The sequence below is a fragment of the Capsicum annuum genome, chromosome 3 (assembly GCF_002878395.1).
Source record: "Capsicum annuum cultivar UCD-10X-F1 chromosome 3, UCD10Xv1.1, whole genome shotgun sequence".
In the NCBI taxonomy this organism is placed as follows: domain Eukaryota; kingdom Viridiplantae; phylum Streptophyta; class Magnoliopsida; order Solanales; family Solanaceae; genus Capsicum; species Capsicum annuum.
Window position 1 is genome coordinate 227,130,084 of NC_061113.1, and position 8,092 is coordinate 227,138,175.

An 8,092-nucleotide genomic window follows, 5' to 3' on the forward strand; every position below is an offset into this window, starting at 1 on the left:
AAAAAAAAAAAAAAATTAAATTTGTTTGTATTCGTTTTCATTGTTTTGATATAGTAAAGCTAGTTCTATTGTAATATGAACTTAACGAGCCTGTATGAATATAATTCCTAAAACTGAAATCTTAATCTGATCAATGCATGCGGAAAAAGGATATTTCCCTAATTAATATTCTTCCTTGATAAAGAAAGAACAGCTTGAAATTAATTGACTACAACTTTCTCAAGTTAAGAAATAACTTTCCTTTTGTGGGACTGCCCTTGAAAATAGACTCAAGATTTCATCAATGACGATACAAGAGAATTAGATACATAATTATTGAAATAAATTTAAATTAAGGAGCATTAATATAGTAACTAATTAGAACCTCACAGTTTGTTTTTTTAATTTTTTTAAGTATGACATACAATACAATACAATGCATGCACACATGGTTTTCCTCCGCGAAGAAGAAGAAAGATAAAGTGTAGGAATACTAAACAAGATATTGGGGTGCTTTGTATTTATATAGGAAGGAAAATGATCTTCACAGAAAATGAAAATAAGTGATTTTTTTGGGGGGGAATATTTGATATGTAAATAGAAAATATCATCAAAAAATTATTTGTATATAATATTAGAGGTGGGGTTGTGAGAATGGAAGAGGTAAGGGTCGGTATGAAGTTTGTTGGAAGGTGTGAAAGAGTAATTAAGTATATGAAACGATACTAGAGAAATTTGTTACTCTATTTTTATTTAAAAACTTGTTTTTCTTTTTTTAAATTAAATTGTTTTCGTAAAGAAAAATATTTTTTAAAATTTTAGCCAATCAAACATTATAAAAAGGTTTAATTTTTTTTCTAGGAATTACTTTTCCTCCACATATATACTCCAAACACACCCATTATAGGCAAAGGCAGAGCCAGCCTCCGAACCCCCTTCGACAGAAAAATATACTATTTATACATGATTAAAATTATTTTTTATGTGATTATAGTAGGTGTTGAACCTCCTTCGATTAAATTTTCATTGAATATTAGACCCCTTAATTGAAATTCTGGCTCCGTCTCTTGTTATAGGAATTCCTTTTCCATGCTTTGACCATCTTTATCACATCAGTTCTATAGTATCGGTTTTAGAAATTTGAGCGTGTCTTTATCCTCAATCCTCATCTCAAAGTTGTTATTCCACGCAATGACCGATAACATACTAAACATATGTCTTTATGTTTGGTGGGAAGTAGAACATTTTTATCCAAATTTTTCATGTTGGATTTCTCAAAATGTTTTCTAAAAAAAATCTCTAGAAAAATAAAATTTTAAAATAAAAAATATTCTTAATAAAAGTAAGAAAAATAAATTCCACATGTGGTCATATATTTTACAGGAATTATCTCCTTCCCACCCTTTATTGCCACCATCACCTCTATAGTATTTGGATGTGTGTGTGGGGTGGCGGGGGAAGTGCGGGGGTGTGGAGTGAGGGTGAGGGAAGCCTTGTAGTAATATTTTCTAGTATTTGCTTTTCAAATATAAAAGAATAAGTAAAATTATCACTTACTTTTTAGAAAATCATTTTCATACCAAACTGATCACCCAAATCTAGCAGATGATTGGCTGTTCGAAAGTGGAGTATTGATTAGTACAAGTGAAAATCTCCTTATTCTGTTGACCATTATTTTGAAATCTGAAAGTACCACATATCAATTTTTATCATGATTGGCAAGTAGTTGTAGAGTTATAGAAATTGTACAAAGATATATAGTGGTTACAATGACTCTTGTTTATCTTAAGACTCTTGTTTATCTTGGAACCCCCTCCCAACCATGTTTTTTCCAGACACAATTTGATTAGCACACAAAGTTACCTTACCACTACCTCAGAGAGGACGAGAAGTTATTTTAGAAGGACCCTCTACTATTAATTAATTCGTATTACCTGCATTGAAATATATTTACAAAAATATAATTACCTATTATTTCCACGTATAAATAGATATTAGAATTTTTATTTTTAATAAAATTAATTTTTATTATTTCGTTATAGAATGTCTTTAATTTATATACTCAATTAATATTTCTCACTTTTATTTTCTCATCTAAAAAAACTTTTAGCTTTTTATAGAAAATATGTTATATAGATTAAAAAATAAAAATTGTGTCCATAAAAAAGTTTTTTTTAAAAAAAAAAATTCAAATATTGATATAAATACAAGGGTAAAATAGGTATTTTAAAAAATCAAATAGAAAAAAGGAGGGAGAGTAATTATTGTTGAAAGTTGAGGAGGGTGTTTGATATTTACAACAAAGTTCGGAGGTGTAAACGATTTTAACCCTTTACAAATTAGCTTGACAAGGCAAATGCATATATGCCAGTATCACAAGTTATTAGCATATCTATTCTTTCAAATTTAAGCACAACAATATTGCCGCCTCCCACGCAGAGGCAAGTGCATATATAGTCAAGTTTATAATTTTTTGTAAGTTTAGTTAATTCAACAACTACAACTCTAAACACACACACAATTGAAGTGGCAAAAAATTGCGTTAAAAGTTTTGACATAATGCTTGTACCAGCAACTTTTGAAAACGGATCAAAAATTTGACTTGTCAAAACTAAACTTTCATTGTAGGCATCTTCTATGATAGCTCGTCTTGTCAAGGCTAAATTTCCAGCATATGCATTAGAGAAGTTTGGTTTGTCCAAATCAAATCAAATTTCAAATATTTATGCATTCTAATTACATCAAAATCAACGTTATGCTTGTCCCATTTACTAATTAATAACATTTGTCTAGATTAATATATGCAAAAAAAAGTTTGGTTACATATCGAATATCTATATCTATATATATATCTATAATCTATAATATATATCTATATTTACATCTATAATATATTAAAAGTGTGAAGACCTTAGAAAAGTGAATTAAACTTTTTGTCCTTCTTTAAAAGATACCACTTTAGACAAAAACATCTTTTCCCTTTTTTTCCCCTCTAATTATTATTAATTATGTTTATAATATTGAATCCTAAATATATGAGATCAAAACTTTAAAATATATAATAAGATTTTTTCTTAAATTAGGAGTACAAAGTATATATGGTAGAAGTAACTTTTGTTTATAATTTAGGTAGGTTTAGCTTTCACCATATTGTTACCAACTAAATTAGGAGTCTTGTTTTTATTCTTACAGGTCTATATCCTATTTTTATACATTCTATGTAAAAATAGTTTTTTTATATAAAATCTTAAACTTTTGATGTAAAATAATTTTTAATTAAAATCTTAATGTACTACGTAACTACCGTGTTAATTCATTAGGTTTTACAACCCCCTCCCCCCTTCTCCTCTTATTTCCTTAATAGTCGATTAATTTGTTATCAATAGAAAAAGTAACGTTCTTCATCAGCCTTCCTTCGCCGGTCTAGGTTTGTCAAATTGTTTATGAAATCTATAACTTTATTTAGATATATTTTAATTATTGTTTGAAGTTGATGACATGGTGTTTTTTAAAATTATTTATTTACTTATTTTTTTTATTATTATCAGAGAATATAGTGTGTTAGGGATGTTGAAGTGGAAGGCAACAAATTAGGATAAAGATGAATGAGGTTGTGAAGATGCAAATTTGAAGAGGACGAAAACAAATAAATTTTGCCGATTTATCTCAATATGTGATGAGGATATGATTTTGGTGATATTCTACTTTTATTTATTTATCAATTTTTTAGAAAATTATATACCTAATATTTTTTATAGATACACTTAACATCTTCATGACCTTCATGGGGGGGGGGGGGGGGGGGGGGACAAAATAAAAGGAGATGGTATTTATGAATGAGAAGTAAGTTGAACTTAGGTTACATATTTGTCATTGAACCTAATTAACATTTTTCTTATGATGATTGGAAAAAAACTTTAATTTATTAAAATAGATGCTCGGAGGGTTAGAGAAGACGAACGCACCAGTAAATGTCAAAACCAAAGCAAATACGATAGGGAATGTCTGTTCTATAATGATGGACATAGAAGCGATGCGTCAAGAAAGATACCACAATTGATGAATCAGAATTCTGATTGTCGGTGAGCTGAATCGCACAAACTTTGGAAGAAGAAGAGAGGATCTTAAGATCAGATATCTAGGATTTCCTGATTGAGATCTGTCAGGTTAGTTGTTTTAGTTGATGTAAAAGTTTGAATTTGATTAATTCATTGTTCTTTTAAGTCAAATTTTAATGGTTTGGGTAGTAAGCGTCTACTTCCGATCCCCCTGACATGTCTTCGAAGATAATATAAGTACTACCAATTTGTTGCCATGTAGTAGTTATACTAGCAGTAGTGTATTATTTGAGTGATATGCATTATCAAAGAAACAAGTTTCAAAAGTTGAAATTGTTAGGATTGAAAACTAGACAAATATGGTGTGTATATGTAGTTCTAATTTTTATTTCATAGCACAAAAGAAAGTTCAGTAATAGTGAACCAATCACAATTTATCATTTGCAATACAAATTAGAATTGAGGGATGAACATGCAATGTACGTTCTTATAAGTCTCCGCATCAGATAAAATCATCTTTTTACTATTTTTCTAATATTTAAGAGTTCAAAATTAATTAAATATTTATAGTAAAATCTTTTCTTATTAGAGCGGGTGAAAATCATTTTCACCCTCAACTTTGATTAAAAAATCAAACTCTCCCATCAACATTGAACAATAATCATATTCCCCCCTTTATCCCATGCAATTTTCATTTTGTCCTTGTAATTTTAATCCTATATTTATGTAATATCTTTTTATATTATATGTAATAAATATTTTTTTAACATGGATATTTGTAGCATTTTATTTAAGTTTATTAATTTTATAAGCAAATTAATATTTTTTTATAAATTTATCACAAAATTCAATGTTATTTTTTAAAATTACTATTTTAGTATTATATGTATTAAAGAGTCGTTTGGTGTGAGGTATAATTATAATAATTCAGAGATAAAGTTCATGATTATTTATCCTGCGTTTAATTAGATGTATTAGGTAGTCTCAAAATTATTTGTCGCACCATTTATACCACAGTGATGAGATAAGTAATCATACATACATGTTAGTAAAACTTATTTTGTGATAACTAATTTCGGAATAACTTGTTTCCAAACAACCCACCCCTAAGTTTATATATATACATATGTATGTACATGCATGTGCGTATTTTTTCGTGTTTTATCGCTCTCTTATTAAATTCGTTTCATATTACTTAACTTTTTGTTGATATAACACAATCCTTAAGAAAATTTTACTTAAAGGTATATTTTACTAAATTAACCTTATTAACGATAATTTGAAACTTTAAATTTATCTATACTGTTACTTTATATAGTTATTTAACACTAAAGGGTAGAAAAAAAACACAATACAATTCTTTTTATTTCACAAATTGAGCAAATAAATTAAAACATCTATTTTTAGTATGAGAATCAAGTGATAAGAAACGATATTATTTATTGTCTATATCAGTAAATAAGTTATGACTGTCATTAATAGAGCATTAAATATTTTATAATTTATATAAATAAATATAATCTTTAAAATTTGACCTTATTTTTATTCGAGAAAAAATCTAGTACCCCCGAACTATGACCAAATTTGCTACGACACACGTCAACTTCACGGGGGTCCTATTACCCCTTAAACTAAATTTTAGCGTATTTTTGTCCATCTTTTTAGCTAACGTAATACCTTTTGTCAATCATTTTAGATGGCGTGACACCTTTGATGTGGGCTCCATTTTATGTAATAAAGGTGCCACATTAGCACAAAAAATGATAAAAATACGCTAAATTTGAGTTCAGGGGATAGTAGGACCCTTGTGAAGTTGGAGTGTGTCGTAACAACTTTGATCATAGTACGGGGTGGTACTAGAGGCTTATCGCTTTCATTTATTGTTTGTATTTTCTGCATTGAAATATGTTTATAAAATTAGTATTACTTATTATTTTCACTTGTAAAATAATTATTATAGTTTTGGTTATTATTAATAAAACTAATTTTCTTATCATGCTAATTTACTTCACAAAGATCATCATTAGCTTATATACTTAATTAGTATTTCTTACTTTTTTTCCTAGAAGATAATGTTTATGTTTTTATGAAAATTTTTTTATATGATTTTTTTTAAAATGAAAATATGATGATTTTAAAGAAGTTTTTAAAAAAAAAAAAGAATAAAAAATTTGATGATAAAGGGTAAAATAGAAATTTTGAAAAGTCAATTAGGATAAAGGAGGAGTATGATTATTGTTCAAAGTTGAGGGGGAGTTTGATTTTTAAGACAAAGTTGGAGAGTTCATCAGAATTAATGACAACTAATATTTCTTTCATTAATTTAGGAATTCTAAATCAACTTGATTTTAAGAAGATTTGAAAAATATAGAAAAAAATATGAAAGTGTTAGAATAAGAATAATATAAGACGTACCGAATTTTTAAAAGCTTGAAGTAAATAATTATAATCAAGTATTTTCTAAAGATTTAGCTTTAAGAAAAAGAAAAGATTTTAAATATAAAAAAAAAATTATACTAGAAATATAGTTATAATGAATACGTTTCTCTTAGTCTTAACAGTAAGAAAAAGAGGTGTTGCATGACAAAAGTAACAATCCATTAACCACTTGAAACTTCTCGTGGTAGAATATATGTGTGTTTATATTATTATATTAAAGTATGAAGAATCTTTCAGAAGTGATTTACAATTTATTAAAAATCTTCGCAATAAACAAAATCCTCTAATTTTAAAAAGTTACATGTGCAAGGCACATGCGGTTAAACTAGTAAAAAATAAATAAGAAAACTTGCTTCTTTTTAAAAAATACAGTTTCTAATAATTTTTTTTTCATTTTTCTTCGTACCAAACACACCCTAAGTGTACGTGGAAAAGGTCATCTCCCTAATTAATCTCCTTCTTGATAAAGACAGAACAGCTTGAAATGGACTATGTACATTATTTCAACTTTTTCTATTTAAGAAGTTAAATTAAACTACAAAGTAGACCCAATATTTCATTAATTGATGCTGATAACAGAGTTAGCTAGATGCATACATAACTTAAGAAAATTCAAAGGAGCGTAAGTTAGTATCTAATTAACAACAAAAATAATATACCCAGTATAATTGAGTAAGTGAAATCTGGGGAAGATAGATATGTAAAAAGTCTCGTCTCTACCTTGTACTGATGGTAGAGGTTGTTTCGTATGGACTCTCGTCTCAAGTGTTAAAAAACAACTATATAAAGAAAATACATAGCGAAGAAGTCACGCTGAAAACAATTAAGAAGAGAACATATGGCAACACAAATAATACGATAATTGAAGCAAAGGAAAAAAACAAGTAATACTAAAAAATAATAATAAGATAGTAATAAAAACAATGACGATCATAAGGGACTAAGACAACGCTCGAAGTAATTAAAACAATGATGATCATAAGGGACTAAGACAACGCTCGACCATCTGCTAACCTTCTACCACAATCCTCGACCTTCATATCTTCTTTTAGTAAGCTATAGAAGTATCTTATCCTGTCTAATCACCTCTCCCCAAGACTTATTCGACTTACTTCTACCTCTCCTTATACCCACCTACCTCTCCTTATACCCACTATAGCCAATCTCTCATGCACACCTCCTCACTGGAGCATTGGTGCATCTTCTCTTCACTTGCTCGAACCATCTCAGTTTTGCCTTCCTCATTTTATTCATCACAAAAGTTACTCCCAGCTTATTTAATTTCGAATAATATCGAACGTAACTAAAACCCTCACAGTTTCTCTTTTTATCCTGTCTATGATCTACATCCACACGTACAGAGTTAAATTTCAGCAAATATAGAACCTTGAATATGTATTCCTTTTGTCATGAATCCTTATCCCAAAGTTGCTAGCCCATGCAACTATGACGTCCAATAAGACATTAATCTCAAGTTAGCAGAAATTTCAACATATATATGTCAAATCTAGCAGATGATTGGCCCGTTATATATTGAGTGCGTGAGTACAATAATTGTGACAAGTGAAATATCTCTTCACCCATAATTAACCATATGTTAGTACCAAACATCAATT